Source organism: Callorhinus ursinus, unplaced genomic scaffold (assembly GCF_003265705.2).
Source record: "Callorhinus ursinus isolate GAN/ISIS: 27379988/994484 unplaced genomic scaffold, GSC_fseal_2.0 scaffold7, whole genome shotgun sequence".
In the NCBI taxonomy this organism is placed as follows: Eukaryota; Metazoa; Chordata; class Mammalia; order Carnivora; family Otariidae; genus Callorhinus; species Callorhinus ursinus.
In genome coordinates this window covers 42,456,928-42,472,330 of record NW_027397069.1, presented here as the reverse complement: position 1 = coordinate 42,472,330, position 15,403 = coordinate 42,456,928, and the positions used below count along the sequence as shown (strand labels likewise).

Sequence of the window (15,403 nt, the reverse complement as noted above, 5' to 3'; positions counted from 1 at the left end):
TGGTAATGCAGTCTTAACATCAACATTTTATATTCATTATTTTTAGATTTTTCGATATTGGTTCTCCTATGATATAGCTTATGAGGAATGTGGGGTAATTTGCTTTCTAGTTACGCATGAGTAAAGTGCCAGACCTAACCTTTGTGCTGCTTGCTGGAGTGATCTGACTTGTTCCTGTTCAGTATGAACAAGGCAGCCCCAGCTAATTGGGCAATTAAAATTAAGGAACACGCAGCACAAAGAGATTCTCCACATTCAACTCAACTCAGCATAAAATATTGTTAATTCAACATTAAAATGAACTTCTATTTTAAATAAATACTAGGCTTTGTATTGCTCCTTGCTGGATCTAAGGCTAATTTTTTTTTTTTTTATCTCGCTGAAAAAAAGTTTAGGTTAGATGGGACAACATTAAATATTAAGTTTTGGTTGCTTTTTCTACCACTAAAGTATCTACCTTTCTGGCACATCTTGACCAACTTTTATGACAGGGATATAGAAACTGTCAAAATTCTAAACAGACCATAGCCTGTGGTGAAAATAAATCTGTTTTCAGGAGCATAGTAAAAAGTCCGACTAATTCTCTCGTATTATAATACTGATGCTTCTATTATTTGAATTGAGCTTTTCTAGCGGTACTAAACTCTAAATTGTATATATGTGGTTTGTATCATTCCATATATTTAAAATAATATATGTATAAATATATAGTTACATAATGGCTATATATTATTTGTGTGTATAAATTTCTGATGCCCTCACTTGAAAAAACAAAACTTTCTTTTTTTTTTTTTTGCTAACCTTAGGAAACATTCTTTGACCTGTTTCTTTTTTCATTTTTGATTTAATTCCTTGATTCATATTATACTATTTTTTGTTGTTGTACTATCTACCATAGTCAATAACTTACTTCCATCATTTCTGCCTGATAAAACAGCATTTGCAAGCTTTTGTTATATTTATTATATTCTTCCACAAACCTCCACTGTCTTTCTATCTGGAACATTCACCATGAGTGCCTCGGGTCTGTTATCTGAGATCAGAGATGTGTTCAGTCCTAGCCAGCCATCGGAGAGATCATTTTTTTCCTGGTGATAGGTAAATGAGGTCTTTATAAACAATGACTTTGACCTCTCTAGACAGTGCCTTTGGTTTCCAGGGTCATTTAATTTGAGGTGATCATAGTCTGGATCACAGTTGGCATTGGGTCTTCCTGCATTTTGTTACAGTTGTCCTCTTCTAGTCCATGTTAAAAAAAAAAAATCTCAGCACATCTAATTTGCTATTTTTGTACTTTCCTAAATATGAAGATGATGGTTGAATTGTTGGAAGGGTTAACAATTATAATCAATATGTGAGTTCATATAATCTGCTTTCTGCACTACTCCATAATCCATATTTTTCTGAGTATATATATATATATGTATATATTTCTTTAGTATCTGCAGCCATTTTAATGGTATTGTTGAGACTGTCAGCAGGGATAATACATTATCTGATCCATTAGCAAATACCACTGCAGGGAAATATTATTGCAGGAAACATGCAGTCACCAATATTTTATATGTAACCATGGAAAGGATGCAAAATATCCTAAATTGATTACCAGAACAGTTTGTACAGATCATGAATTTTTTACAACAGTATAAATTAATACAATGGAATATGACTTTTCAGAGTCCCAAGGTATAATACATGTAGTGGGCCTGAGGAATGTATGTGCCGACCTGAACCAAAATATTAGTAGATTTAATTTTAATAATGTTTTGTAAATATAAGCCTGAAATTTGATGCTAAAATGCCCAGGTTGGCATTATATTATGCAATGATAGTTGAAGTTTAGGACCAAATCTCGTTTGCCACAGATGCTTTGAGAAGGTGATAGAGACTGACATCAAAAGACTAAGCTAATAGTCTGTAATGTGGAGGCTTCATGCTTAACTTTATTAATGTCACTTTCTGTTATGGGTTCACTCTTTTTAAGGTGTTCTCTAGCTTCAAGGAAGAATAGCAATAACGTATCTAGAAGTCGAATTGCAGAAAGCAAAGTTTTTTGGTCACAGCTCTATATACATATTAGCTCTGCTTCTGACATAGGTGTCAGACCATTGTCTTAAGGAGAAGCAGTGTTCAATTTCATGTATTTAACTAAACATTTTTTTATTATGTTATGTTAGTCATCATACATTACATCATCAGTTTTTGATATAGTGTTCCATGATTCATTGTTTGCGTATAACACCCAGTGCTCCATACAGTACACGTCCTCCTTAATACCCATCACCAGGCTAACCCATAACTAAACATTTTTATGATGAGGTAAGGTCAACAGTAACCAACTTCCAAAGCCTTGCTATACAGGGTGAGCAAAGGAGCGGTAGTATCAACATTATGTACCTGGACACAGCCTAGTCACCAGCATCTCAGCTCCACCCTTAAGCCCCTAGCTCATAATTTACATTTTAACAAAGCTCCGGGCCATTTGTATTCTTCATCAAGTTTGAGAAGCATTTCTCTAAAATACCCTCAGTTTGCCACCAGTGAAACACTATCTATCTATGACCCAACAAGGCTTGTTTCTGTGTGTGCCAAGAAAATGGTAAGAGCCAAAGTACACAAATACTCTACAAGGTGCTAAAGCACGCTAACGGAATATGAGTAGATGTAAAGACTGTGTTACGTCCTCACAACTGAAAGTTATAAATCCTATGACATGAACATGAATTTCTTAGGGAAGTATAGCAGCCGAAACAGTTCAACTACAGTAATTAGTTCGTTACGGGGACCTAGTAATATCTGGTTTTTGCTCAAGTCATACAGCATTTTTTATTATTATCTTGTTCTGTAATATTTCTAATGATTAAAGCAAGTACAAAATCCTTTATGTAAATGGTAAGTCTAAATCTGAAATAAATATATTCAATGGAAATGAATCTGTCATCATTTTCTTTTATTTCTAAAGCACTTGAAAAATTTTCATAGTACAATTTTTTATAACAAGAGTCATTATTCAATTGTGAATACATTTTTCCATGCTGAAGATAGCTGTTTGGTGTGGGCTCTCTTTTCTGCTATATTTGTAAATATAGATTCGTTTCAATTTTTTTTCAAGTATTCTTTAATTTCTAATTATTATTTATTGTTTTGCTAAGGTGTTCTTACTGGCATAGGTCCTTTAGAAATGCCCTGTGGGTATTCACTCTGTTCATTTCTCTTTTTGAGAGTAAATATACATGTATGTATGTTCTGCCAAGGTACTAAACTACAAAATCCTCACAAGTTAAATTCATATTTTTTTAGGTTTCAGTGATGCCTTAAGTACAGCACCAAAAAAAAGAAAAGTTACCTATTCCCTCTGGAGGTTGGATAGGAATGTGAAATTCTCACTGAAAAAATGATTTACAGTTTTTAGAAACAAAATGTATTACAAATATGAAATAATATAAAATGTATTACAGATATGAAATATCATGTTTCTGGTATTTTTCTTGGGGAAAATTTCTGGCATTTTCTTGGGGAAAAGGGGGAAGATGAAATGTCTGCTTTTGTTTCCAAGTTGTTTTGAGTTGTACTGTTTCTTGTGCTAGCATTTCATAATGGAGCTGGATATTTTCTGGCAAAGACATCTGTGAGCTCCTGCAAGATAATTCTGTAGGACATCAAAGAAATTAATGACAGAAAGAGTTAATTCTATTTCTAAAAGAAATAGCTGCTTTGTGGAGCTAGAAAGTAGTTGAGGCTACTGGGATAATCTGAGTCAATTATATTGAATTCACATAGGGTGATTATGTAGTTCTCCGCCCCTCCCTCCACCAGCTGTTCTTAATCAGTCCTGATTCCTTCCTTCAACTAATGCCCCCTACAATGCTGATTCTGTCTTGCTCAGGCAAGACTCCTTTAATAATTGCTCACTCATTTGGATCAAACTCTCCCATCACTTGTCTTTCTACTTTTTTGCTTCCTATCAGCTGTTTTTGACTTCTTTATATCAAATATTAATGATTTCTTCTTGTTTTTCTTTGCTATAAAATGTGAAATTTACATAAAATGTGAAATTCACAATGCCCACTAATTTTTTTCCAAACAGCAGAGTAAAAGTCCAGAAATGTTTAAGACCTTCACTTAAAAAATTTTTTTTAAAGATTTATTTATCTTAGAGTGAATGCGTTCACACACAAGTAGGGGGAGGGGCAGAAGGAGAGAATCTTCAAGCAGATTCCCCACTGAGCATGGAGTCTGACACGGGGCTCGATCCCACCACCCATGAGATTGTGACCTGAGCTGAAACCAAGAGTCAGATGCCTAACTGACTGAGCCACCCATGCGCCCCGTAAGAGTTTCACTTTTATTGCTATGGTTAATTTCTGGAACAAAAAAGATTATAAAAGAAATAAACATCTACACACCCACTTAAACATTATTTCTTGAATGGTATCTGTCATCCGCAGTAGACTTTGTCCAACTGTTTTGTATGCCATTTTAGACTAAGGGTGATGTATTTACTAAATGGAAATGAAATTATTTGTATCCATCACATACTGACTTTTTCTGGGATCTATTTTCAGAGAGTCATAGAAAAATAAAATACCCTCCCGCTTCTGAGAACACAGTTCTACATTTGTATAAGACATTAATTATTTTAAACCAATGTTTAGTGATTTTATGTCCTTTACCAATTATGTAATACCAAATTGCCATATTGTGGACCAACCATTTTACTTTATGTTTAAAAATATAAACTGTGTGTAATCTGGAATCTCCAATGGTTGTAATGCAATGGATCAATATGAATCATTAACGAATAGCTGAATTCTCAATGTACCCTGAAAGCTGGTACTACTTAGTTACTGTTGGCCATATATGAAGCTAGATATTTAAAAATATTATTTAATTCAGATTTTAATACATTTTCAGTACAAAAACCTATGAGGTAAGTCTGATTACAGTTTACTGATATACAACTTAAACTTCATGAGTTGAATGCCTGTATTTAAATTGGAATTTTTACCCTGAGAACTAAGCAAGTTCTTCTCCATCACTTCAGTCCCTGGCTGTCATGCTTTTCTCGCTGTTGTAGACTCACGAAGTCAAATGGCCATACACAGTTTGTCAACCATATTCTTTCTTTATCCATTACTATATCCCTTCCCTATTCCTCTAGCAGTCCAGTCTCTTTCACCCAGGTATTGTTACATTTTTCAGGTGTATCTTTGTCTTCCCCCACCTGCAAAACCCCACTTTTTAGTGACTTTAAGAGAAAGTTAACATGGAAGCAAAATATGCAACTAATAATCTTATGCTAATGTATTAATAATTCATTTAACTTGATGTGTTTCTTTTCCCAAGAGGTCAGCATTTAGAGAGAGATGGAAAGCCTATGTTTATCCTAAGGCACTTCCAATAATGGAATTTCCAATGATGAGAAAGTGTCTTTGGGCAGGAGAAGTTTTTTCCCATTCATATTATAGATATCCATGAGGAGGGGCGTGTTGGAGCTGGTTTGTACGAACTTGTGAGAACCGATCATTAACGGTAAAGACACTGTCCCTGTAGATCTTACCCTCGAGTACATGGTAACAACACATCAACAACAACCAAAAAAACCAAAATCAAAACCAAAAATAAACAAACACAAAACCTGAAAAGCAAAACTAAGATACACATGTACAGTATATTTTAGGTAAGATGGATAGTGAAATCTCATGAGAATGTGACATTTGAGTTGTGGCTTGAAGGAAGCAAGAGAGGGAGCAGTGTGAATATCTGGGGCAGAAGATTCCTAGTAAAGAGAATGCCAAGAGCAAAGATCCTATGGCATGAGTGTGCCTGCTGTGTCTGAGGCAAAGTGAGGGCCATATGACTAGAGGTGAGTGAGACAGAGGTGAGGAGTTGGTGATTAGAGTACAGAAATAACAATGGCCAGATCACAGAGAGCCATGTGGTTGCAGTAAGAACTGTGGCTTTTACTTTAGATGATATGAGAAGATTTTAAAGCAAAGGAATGACATGGAAACCCATTTTTAAATGGGATCTATCTGGCTGCTATAATGAGAATAGATTGGAAAGGAGAAGAGTAGACACAGAGAAACCTATTAGAAAGCTACATAATATCCAGGAGGCTTAGACTATAATAGCTGAATTAGTGATAATAAAAACCAAGGGAGATTCTTTGAGAAGATATAGTTAGAATACCTGGGTTGAAGGAGAAAGGAAGGTAAGCTGACTCTAAGTATTTTACCTCAGCAATTAGGGGGGAATTTGCAGTAATTAAGGGTTTGGAAGTGAATCTCAGATCTTTATTTTCAGATAATTTGTATTAAAAATGCCTGTTAGACTTCGGGGAATGGAGATGTCAAGTAAGCAGTTAGATATACACTAATCTGAAGTACAGGCTAAAAAATAGATAGGGGTGTCATCAGCAAGTAGATGGCATTTATTTATTCATTTATTATTTTTTTCTCAATAAGCTTTTGTTTTAATGGGTCTCAAAATTCTGTGAGATTTTTGGTCAAGTTGTTTCCATTAAAAAGTACTGATTTTAAAAGCTAATAACTTAAAACTGCCACACACACACACACACACACACACACACACACACACACAAAACAAATGGTCCACAAAACATTCTCTTTTCCTTCTGAAGGTTTTAAGATCCATTGTTACCATTAACCAGTCTTTTACTATTAAACTTAAATGCCCAATTGAAACAAACAGTTCTGAGATGTTCTCCCACCATGGATTAACACTGGGGGGGGCGGGTATTAGGAATAATATTCATTTACCTTTCTGAGCTTTCTGGGTGGATTGGTGACTTTTCCAGCTCCAACTGCCTTCTTGTCCACTGCTTTGATGACACCCACAGCCGTCTGTCTCGTGTCATGAACAGCAAAACAGACCAGAGGAGGATAGTCAGAAGTTCTCAACACACCCTATCAACAATAGCGGTATCATTGGATTTTAAGAACTTGGGGCCATCTTCCAGCTTTTCTCCAGAAAGATTATCAATCATCTCCTTCAGCTCAGAAAACTTGCAAGCAATGTGAGCTGGGTGACAATCCAGCATAGGTGCATATCCAGCACTGATTTGGCCTGGATAGTTCAGGATAATCACGTGAGCCCTGAAGCCAGCTGCTTCCATGGATGGGTCATTTTTGCTGTCACCAGTCACACTGCCAGGGTGAACATCTTTGACAGATATGTTCTTGACATTGAAGTCCACATTGTCCCCAGCAAGAGCCTCACTCAAAGCTTCATGGTGCATTTCGAGAGATTTTACTTCAGCTGTGACATTGACTAAAGCAAAGGAGACTGCCATGACAGGTTTAAGAACACCTGTCCCCTGGGCCATAGGGACAGTACCAATACAACCAATTTTGTAGATATCCTGGAGAGACATACGCAAGGGCTTGTCAGTTGGACGAGTCAGTGGCAGAATGCAATCCAGAGCTCCAAGCATGTGGTTCCACTGGCATTCCCATCTTTACGGGTGACTTCCCATCCCTTGAACCAAGACATGTTAGCACTTGGCTCTAGCATGTTGTCACCATTCCAACCAAAAATTGGCACAAATGCTACTGTGTCAGGGTTGTATTCAATTTTCCTAATGTAGGTGTTGCCTTCCTTAATGATTTCCTTGCATCTTTTCTGGCTATAGGGTGACTCAGTGGAATCCATTTGGTTAACACTGACAATTAGTTGTTTCACACCCAGTGTATAAGCCAGAAGGGCATGCTCACAGTTCTGCCTGTTCTTAGAGCTACCTGCTTCAAATTCACCAACACCAGCAGCAACAATCAGGACAGCATGGTCAGCCTGAGATGTGCCTGTAATCATGTTTTTGATAAAGTCTCTGTGTCCTGGGGCATCAGTAATGGTCGCATGACACTCGGTGGTCTCAAATTTCTGCAGGGAGATATCAACGGTGATACCTTGTTCACATTCAACTTTCAGTTTATGCAAGACCCAGCCACAATTGAAGGAGCCCCTTCCCATCTAGCAACCTCCTTCTCAAATTTTTCGATAGTTTTCTTGTCGATCCCACCACATGTGTAGATCAAGATGACCAGTAGTGGTAGACTTGCCCAAATCTATGTGTCTAATGATGACAAATTTGATATGAGGCTTTTCCTTTCCCCCTTTTGGTTTAGGTTTAGAGGTGGTTTGCACGACACCTGTGTTGTAGCAGCCAACCCATTGTGAAAAAATAGTAGATGGTATTTAAAATCATGAGGCAGAATAGGATCACTTAGGGAGTAAATACAGGTAGAAAAACAAATCTCTTTAATAAGATAGACTTTACCCAGAGTATTATAGCTAAACCACTACCTACATAACAGTCCCTCCTCTTCCTCCATCTCTGCTTATATACATGCTAATATAAACAAAACACTATTTCACCGTATATTCTTTAGAAAAATCTAACTCTTATCAATACTTTAAAATTCAGCTTAATCATCACATTCTCCATATATCTAGAGAATGGCAGAGTTGTCATTTTAATAGAAAATTATAGACTCACACATTAATCCCCCCTTATTTAACTTACATTCCTGCAGTGTTACTGTCTTCTGTATCATCTCTCTCACCCATCAGATCATGAACTTTCTAGAGGCGAGGATCACATATTTCCCATGCCCAGACCTCCACTTGAAAATTTGAAGACACTTAGGGTATTAATAAATAAAATAAAAAGAAATAATAGTAGAAAGTAAGAGGGGAAGAAGGATAAAGAGAGTTTGCAGGGAAACAGTGGAAAGGGATGTGGGGGAGGGAGACAAATATATATTTTATCCAGTGTGTAAGGCTGGTTCTGAAAAGCTGCTTGCAATTTTTACAAACATGGAATACTGTATAGCTTAGTGGAACATGATTCAATTTCCTCTTCTGTGAAATGAGAGTGTTGAACTAAGTCCCTTCCAGCTTTAAAATGCAAAGGCTTTATGACTCTCAGATTCCCAGGTGAAATATGATCTGTGATTTGTGTATGTTTTTTCTTCTCCATGTTTGGTCATGCCTGGTTATCTAAAGCTCTCGTGCCGGCCGGGGATGCCCTCACCACCCCTGCTTCCCCTTACTTCCTCTATGCCCTCAATTACTAGGCTTTATTTTCATCCTTATTTTACACGTTATTATTGCTCTCAAAAAAATGCATGTCTACTGTATTTGCAATTTTTGTGTTTGTTCTGTGTCACCTTGACTTCTTTTTTTCACTTTGTAAAGCAAAAGAGAAGAAAACCAACCAAACAAAAGCCCTCTTTTTTCTCTCTTTAAAAAAAAAAGAGAGAGAGAGAGAGAGAGAAACAAAACTTTGATATTAGGCAAAAAGATGATCGGTAAATACTATCATTTAAAAACTGCTGAAGAAGACATTGGATAGGAAAACGGGACAGGATTTTGTCATCGTTATAATTCATTCACTTGTGGTGTTTCAGGGAAGCTTGCCATAGACTGCTATTGCTCCATAGTTTGCCATTTATCATCAAATATTAGTTAATAAAGACCTGCCTTTATCCTCTTGCCATCTTTTCTGCTTCCCTCAAAGGTCGCTGCTGAAGTAAAAACCAGTGGAACATGGCCTTGATAGAGAGTTCATTATAAACTGATTCCATGTAATGCAGCCTGCACTGGTGACTTAGTTCTGAAATTAGGCACTTTCTATACCAATTCTAAAAGCTCAAAACCTTTATTCTTCTTCCTAGATTATAGCAAATCCCATGGAGAGAAGTATTAGATTTATAATTCAGGTGTTTATGGTGAGGTGAAATAAAGCTCTAAATTCTAAAACTCATTAAACTAAAACATATTAGGTCAACTTTTAAATCCGGTTCTTACTTGGTGCTTAAAAAAAAATAACACAAGTCCATTAGTCTTCCTGTTCTTGTCAAACACACAACTGGGAGTTGATTTTCCATTAAAAAGGAGATTAAATTTAAAAACCAGAATAATGGAAAGTTTAAGTAATACCGAGTAAGTCATACTATATTTGTAAACTAAATCCTCCTTTGCAATTGTTAAGTGATTAAATAAATCATATTTTATTATACTGCTTTAGCACCAATATGATTATTTTATGCAACACCAGACCTACTTTCCTACCATTGGTTGTTTATATTAATTCAGAGTCATTTCAACCAATCAAATGACAGGTGCCTACTGAATTTTTATAACGTGATCAATGCTGTGTTTGGTTCTATAGAAAGAACAGTAGCTTTCAAACTTTTTGAACTAAGATCCACAGTTTAGAAATGCATTTGTATTGTGAACCAGCATTCATGCACACAATTCAACAAAAAGAAAAGTTTCATGAAAAAAAACCTTAGGTTTACATAGTGAAACATTCTGATGTTGTCTTTGCTTTCTTCTCTACTCCATTCAGTTATTCTATTGTAAATCATTAACAAATGTTGATTGAGACCCAGGACCAGCAGATTGAAAAATATCACTCTGGAGTACATACGGATTCTCTCTTTAGGAAGGTTACAGTTAGGTCAGGAAGAAAGAATAACATGAAACAAAATATGGTTTAATATCAGAATCAGTCAAATTGTCTTCAAAAAGATGAAATCTGAGCCAGACTTTGAAGAACAAAAAGAGTGTGGCAAAGTGAAAGTGCAAAGGGGAAAGGCCAAATCAAAGGAACAGTCTTGTGTGTGTGTGTTCCCAAAATAGTGAGCAGATGATCCTGGTTGAAATGTGAGCTATGCTTTGGGCACTAGGGAATTTTAAAGACAAAGAAATTATTTTTAATTAAATGCACAGGAAGTCCAAAAATAAGAGAGAGAAGTTTACACTTAATATAGGAGAAACCAGAGAGCAATTTAAGGATTTTGATCAGTAAAAATGTGTTGATGAAATAATATTTTAAAAGACTGTACTATGAAAAAAACTACCCAGACTGTATTCTAAAGGAGTGACTCCAGGTAGAAGACTCACTGTGGCCGTAATTCTGATGTCATGTGAATAGAATCTAGACCAGGCTGTAGCATCAAGAAAGTATATTAAATAAAGCCATTGGTATGGTTTATAAATTCTCTGCTTATAGAGATGACATACATATATTAGTGTTTACTATCAGATTGTTTCCTTTAAATTTTTACATCTTAAAAATATTATAGAGTAAAATATAATGAATATTATTCACTCATTAAGCAAATATTAAATATCTACTATTAAGCACTATAATAAATGCTGGAAATATGTGGTGAACTGGGCTCTCTGAATCCAATAGGTTATACAATTGAATAGATTTTTCTTTTTGGCTTAAACAATAGAAATTTGGGGCACCCAGGTGGCTTAGTTGGTTAAGCGTCTGCCCTCGGCTCAGGTCATGATCCCGGAGTCCTGGGACCGAATCCTGTATCAGGCTCCCTGCTTAGCAGGGAGTCTGCTTCTACCTCTGCCCCTCATCCTGCCCTTGTTCTCTCTCACACACATTCTCTCTCTCAACTAAATAAATAAAATCTTAAAAAAAAAAAAATAGAGGGGCACCTGGGTGGCTCAGTCGGTTAAGCATCTGCCTTCGGCTCAGGTCATGATCCCAGGGTCCTGGGATCGAGCCCCTCATCGGGCTCCCTGCTGTGCAGGGAGCCTGCTTCTCCCTCTCCCACTCCCCCTTCTTGTGTTCCCTCTCTCGCTGTGTCTCTTTCTGTCAAATAAATAGATAAAAGCTTTTAAAAAATCAAAATTTATTTTCTCACACTTCTGGGGACTGGAAGTCTGAGATCAGGAGCCCGTATGGTCGGTTACTGGTGAGGGTTCTCTTCCTGGTTTCTAGATGGTTACCTTCTTGCTGTGCACTTACATGGAAGAGAGAGAGAGTAAGCTCTCTGGTGTCTCTCTTTTTAATTTTTTTTTTTTAATTTGAGTGTAGTTGACATACTAAATCAATTCTTTTTTTTTAGAGACAGAGAGAGAGAGCAGCAGGGGTTGTGTGGAGGGGCAGAGGGAGAGAGTGAATGCTGAGCTGGGCGTGGAGCCCAACATGGGGCTCAGTCTCACAATTCTGAGAAAATGACCTGAGCCAAAATTAAGAGTCAGACGCTTAACTGACTGAGCTACCCAGGCGGCACTAAATCAATTATTCTCAAATGTTTGAAGTTTCCAGGTGGTCCAAGGTGCTATCTGGAGAGGACGATGGAGAGGGTGGTCGAGTCTCAAAGTTGTAACAGAGCAAAGCAAAAGCAGCATTTGGTTAATGATTGTTTCAAGGTGAGGTCAGCTACTTCTGCAGAAGTATGATCTACATTCACTTGAATCAGATTGTTCAAATGCTTATGATTTGACCCCCCCTTATCTACTTGATCAAGCTATTTAGGATTGACTAGCAAATCTGCATTTATAACATACACCCCAAGGATATTCTGAGACTACTCAAGTTTGAGAATCACTTTTATCTTACAGTCAAGTGAACTGAAGCTGGGAAGATTAAATGATGTTCATGGTCCTACTGTCAGTGATAAAACTAAAACTAGGATCTGAGTTTTCTTGATGTTAAAATGGAATAGGTTTTGTATCCAGACATATCTGACTATGGAGTTTGACTCTGTTTTCTACCAGTTATATGACCTGTATCAAAAGGATTAAGCTTCCTGAGCCATCAATTCCTTTTCTGAAAATGGGAATAATAATGCCTACCTTTGGGGCGCCTGGGTGGCTTAGTCATTAAGCATCTGCCTTCAGCTCAGGTGTGACCCTCGATTCCAGGGTCCTGGGATCGAGCCCCGCATCGGGCTCCCTGCTCCGTGGGAGGCCTGCTTCTCCCTCTCCCACTCCCCCTGCTTGTGTTCCCTCTCTCGCTGTGTCTCTCTCTGTCAAATAAAGAAATAAAATCTTTAAAAAAATAATAATGCTTACCTTAAAAGTGTTGCTTAGATTGTTTGCAGGATTCAAGTTACATTTTTTAAGCCACCAGTGCCTGGCAAAGGGAATGCCCCAGGGACTGTAGCTATTGCTACTGTGTCTGCTATATTAGGGTTAGTAGAACAAGCGATCAAGGGCTCGGGCTGAAGCTAAACCATGTATGCTCACATCCCATCTCTGCCATTTACTAACTCAGTAACCTTGGGGCAAGAGTGTGACCTGTTGTGTCACAATCCCTTCATCAGTAAAATGGTGGCAATGGAACCACCTCAAGGATTTGTCGTAGAGATTAAATGAGTTAACACAAGTAAATCAAATGAAACAAAGCGTGCCATGTTCTCATATATAAGAACATTTAAAAGTTTTCAATATGCTATTATTATTATGTCCTGACACAGAAAGAGATAAAGAACAAGCCTTGGGGAGGTCCCTGCTCATGGGCAGGCTGCTGTATAGTCAGACAATTTCAGTTACAGAAGAGTAAGTGTAAACTGTGGAGCATTTAAAAGAGGTCAATGCAAATTCAAGAGTCGGGAATGCTTGGATACCTGTTTCTCCTGTATATAGTGTTGTCTCCTTGGATATTTCAAATTAGGTAAGTCCAAAAATTGGGTAGACTGTATGTTCCCTCTGGGTGTCCTTGTTCTGCTCTTTATTTTTCTCAACTGTCTTTCTCCTTCTTAAAACTTTTTTGTTCCTTTACTCTGGGCAACTTTATTTTTCCTTGGATTTCCAAAAGGCCAGTGAGACCGAAATGCCATTGGTACATTTTAAAGATATTTTATAGTTTCTTGGCTATGAAATATTATATTTTCAAAGACAGAAAATAAATTATTATTCCCAAAGAGGAAAAATTATTTTGAAAAGCTTTAGTTAACTTCTTGTCCATTAAAAAGTTCAGGTCATAGCAACGAATTAGGTTCCTAATGCAATTTAAGTAACATATCAGTTACTTTTGTTTAAAAACATATCTTCATGATGATTAACATTAGATTAAAGGAATGAGTCATATTTATATGTGCACATAAAAGCAGACAATCATTAAGACCTATTGATTCTACTTTCAAAAATGGTCTCAGGCCAGTTATTTGTGTGTCTCAGACAATGACTAATGACTGCCACCTCCACATTATAAGCAGTCCTCTCTAAAAGACTGTTTTGATAACCTTCTACCGAGTATCCTAAAGCATTCCCCATACACAAACATAGTGATCTTTTAAAACCACAAATCTCCCTACATCACTCCTCTGCTTCAAGCAATTCAATGGCTTTCCATTGTTCTTAGGATAAAGTCAAAAATCCTTTAAAAGATCCATATGGTCTTGCATATATCTTACCATCTTACTATGGTGTCACATCCTCACCCTCTTCAGGTCTCCCTACTGACTTTAACACTGGAAAGCTCTTCCTTGCTCTTCATCTACCACCAACACACATGGACACACAGAGACTTTTTTACCTAGCTACTCATATTCCTCAACCAAATCTTAGGTTTAAATTTCATTCTTCCAAAAGGTCTTCTCTGATTCCATAGAATATTTTAGTCTTAGCAGGCTGGTATAAAAGAGTGAAGACTAAAATATTCTATGGAAACAGAGAAGACTTTAATGTATGTACTTTATAGTCCTTACCACGGCTGAGGCCAAATAATAAGTTATTTAAGATTTGTGGTCCACATTGCGCTTAAGCCTCAGCATGTTGGGGACCATGCAGGGATTGTTCAATATTACATTCCAAGTCCCTTGGAAAAGTGCCAAGCACAGAGTAGGAACTCAACAAATATTTATTAAGTGAACAAATTCATGAATAAATAACATGTAAGATTGAAATTTTAAAATTGGGAACATATTTGTTGTTTCCTGACTTGTTAATTTTAGCCATTCTGACTGGTGAAAACGACAGATGTTGGCGGGGATGTGGAGAAAGGGGAACCCTCCTACACTGTTGGTGGGAGTGCAAGCTGGTGCAGCCACTCTGGAAAACAGTATGGAGGTTCCTCAAAAAGTTGAAAACAGAGTTACCATATGATCCAGCAATTGCACTACTGGGTATTTACCCCAAAGAGACAAAGGTAGGGATCCAAAGGGGTACGTGCACCCCGGTGTTTATAGCAGCAATGTCCACAATAGCCAAACTGTGGAAAGAGCCAAGATGTCCATCAACAGATGAATCAATAAAGAAGATGTGGTATATATATACAATGGAATATTATGCAACCATCAAAAGGAATGAAATCTTGCCATTTGCAATGACATGGATGGAACTGGAGGGTGTTATGCTGAGCAAAGTAAGTCAATCAGAGAATGATATGTATCATATGACCTCACTGATATGCGGAATTCTTAATCTCAGGAAACAAACAAAGGGCTGCTAGAGTGGTGGGGGGTGGGAAGGATGGGGTGTCTGGGTGATAGAAATTGGGGAGAGTATGTGCTATGGTGAGTGCTGTGAATTGTGTAAGACTGTTGAATCACAGACCTGTACCTCTGAAACAAATAATACATTATATGTTAAAAAAAAAGAAAGAAAAGAAGAAGATAGTAGG

At 37.1% G+C, this 15,403-nt stretch overlaps 1 pseudogene; it reads right to left on the bottom strand.

Annotated features, from left to right (window-relative positions):
* Positions 1 to 6,761: 6,761 nt before the first annotated feature.
* On the bottom strand, positions 6,762 to 8,354 carry LOC112826362 (elongation factor 1-alpha 1 pseudogene; annotated as a pseudogene).
* Positions 8,355 to 15,403: the final 7,049 nt, after the last annotated feature.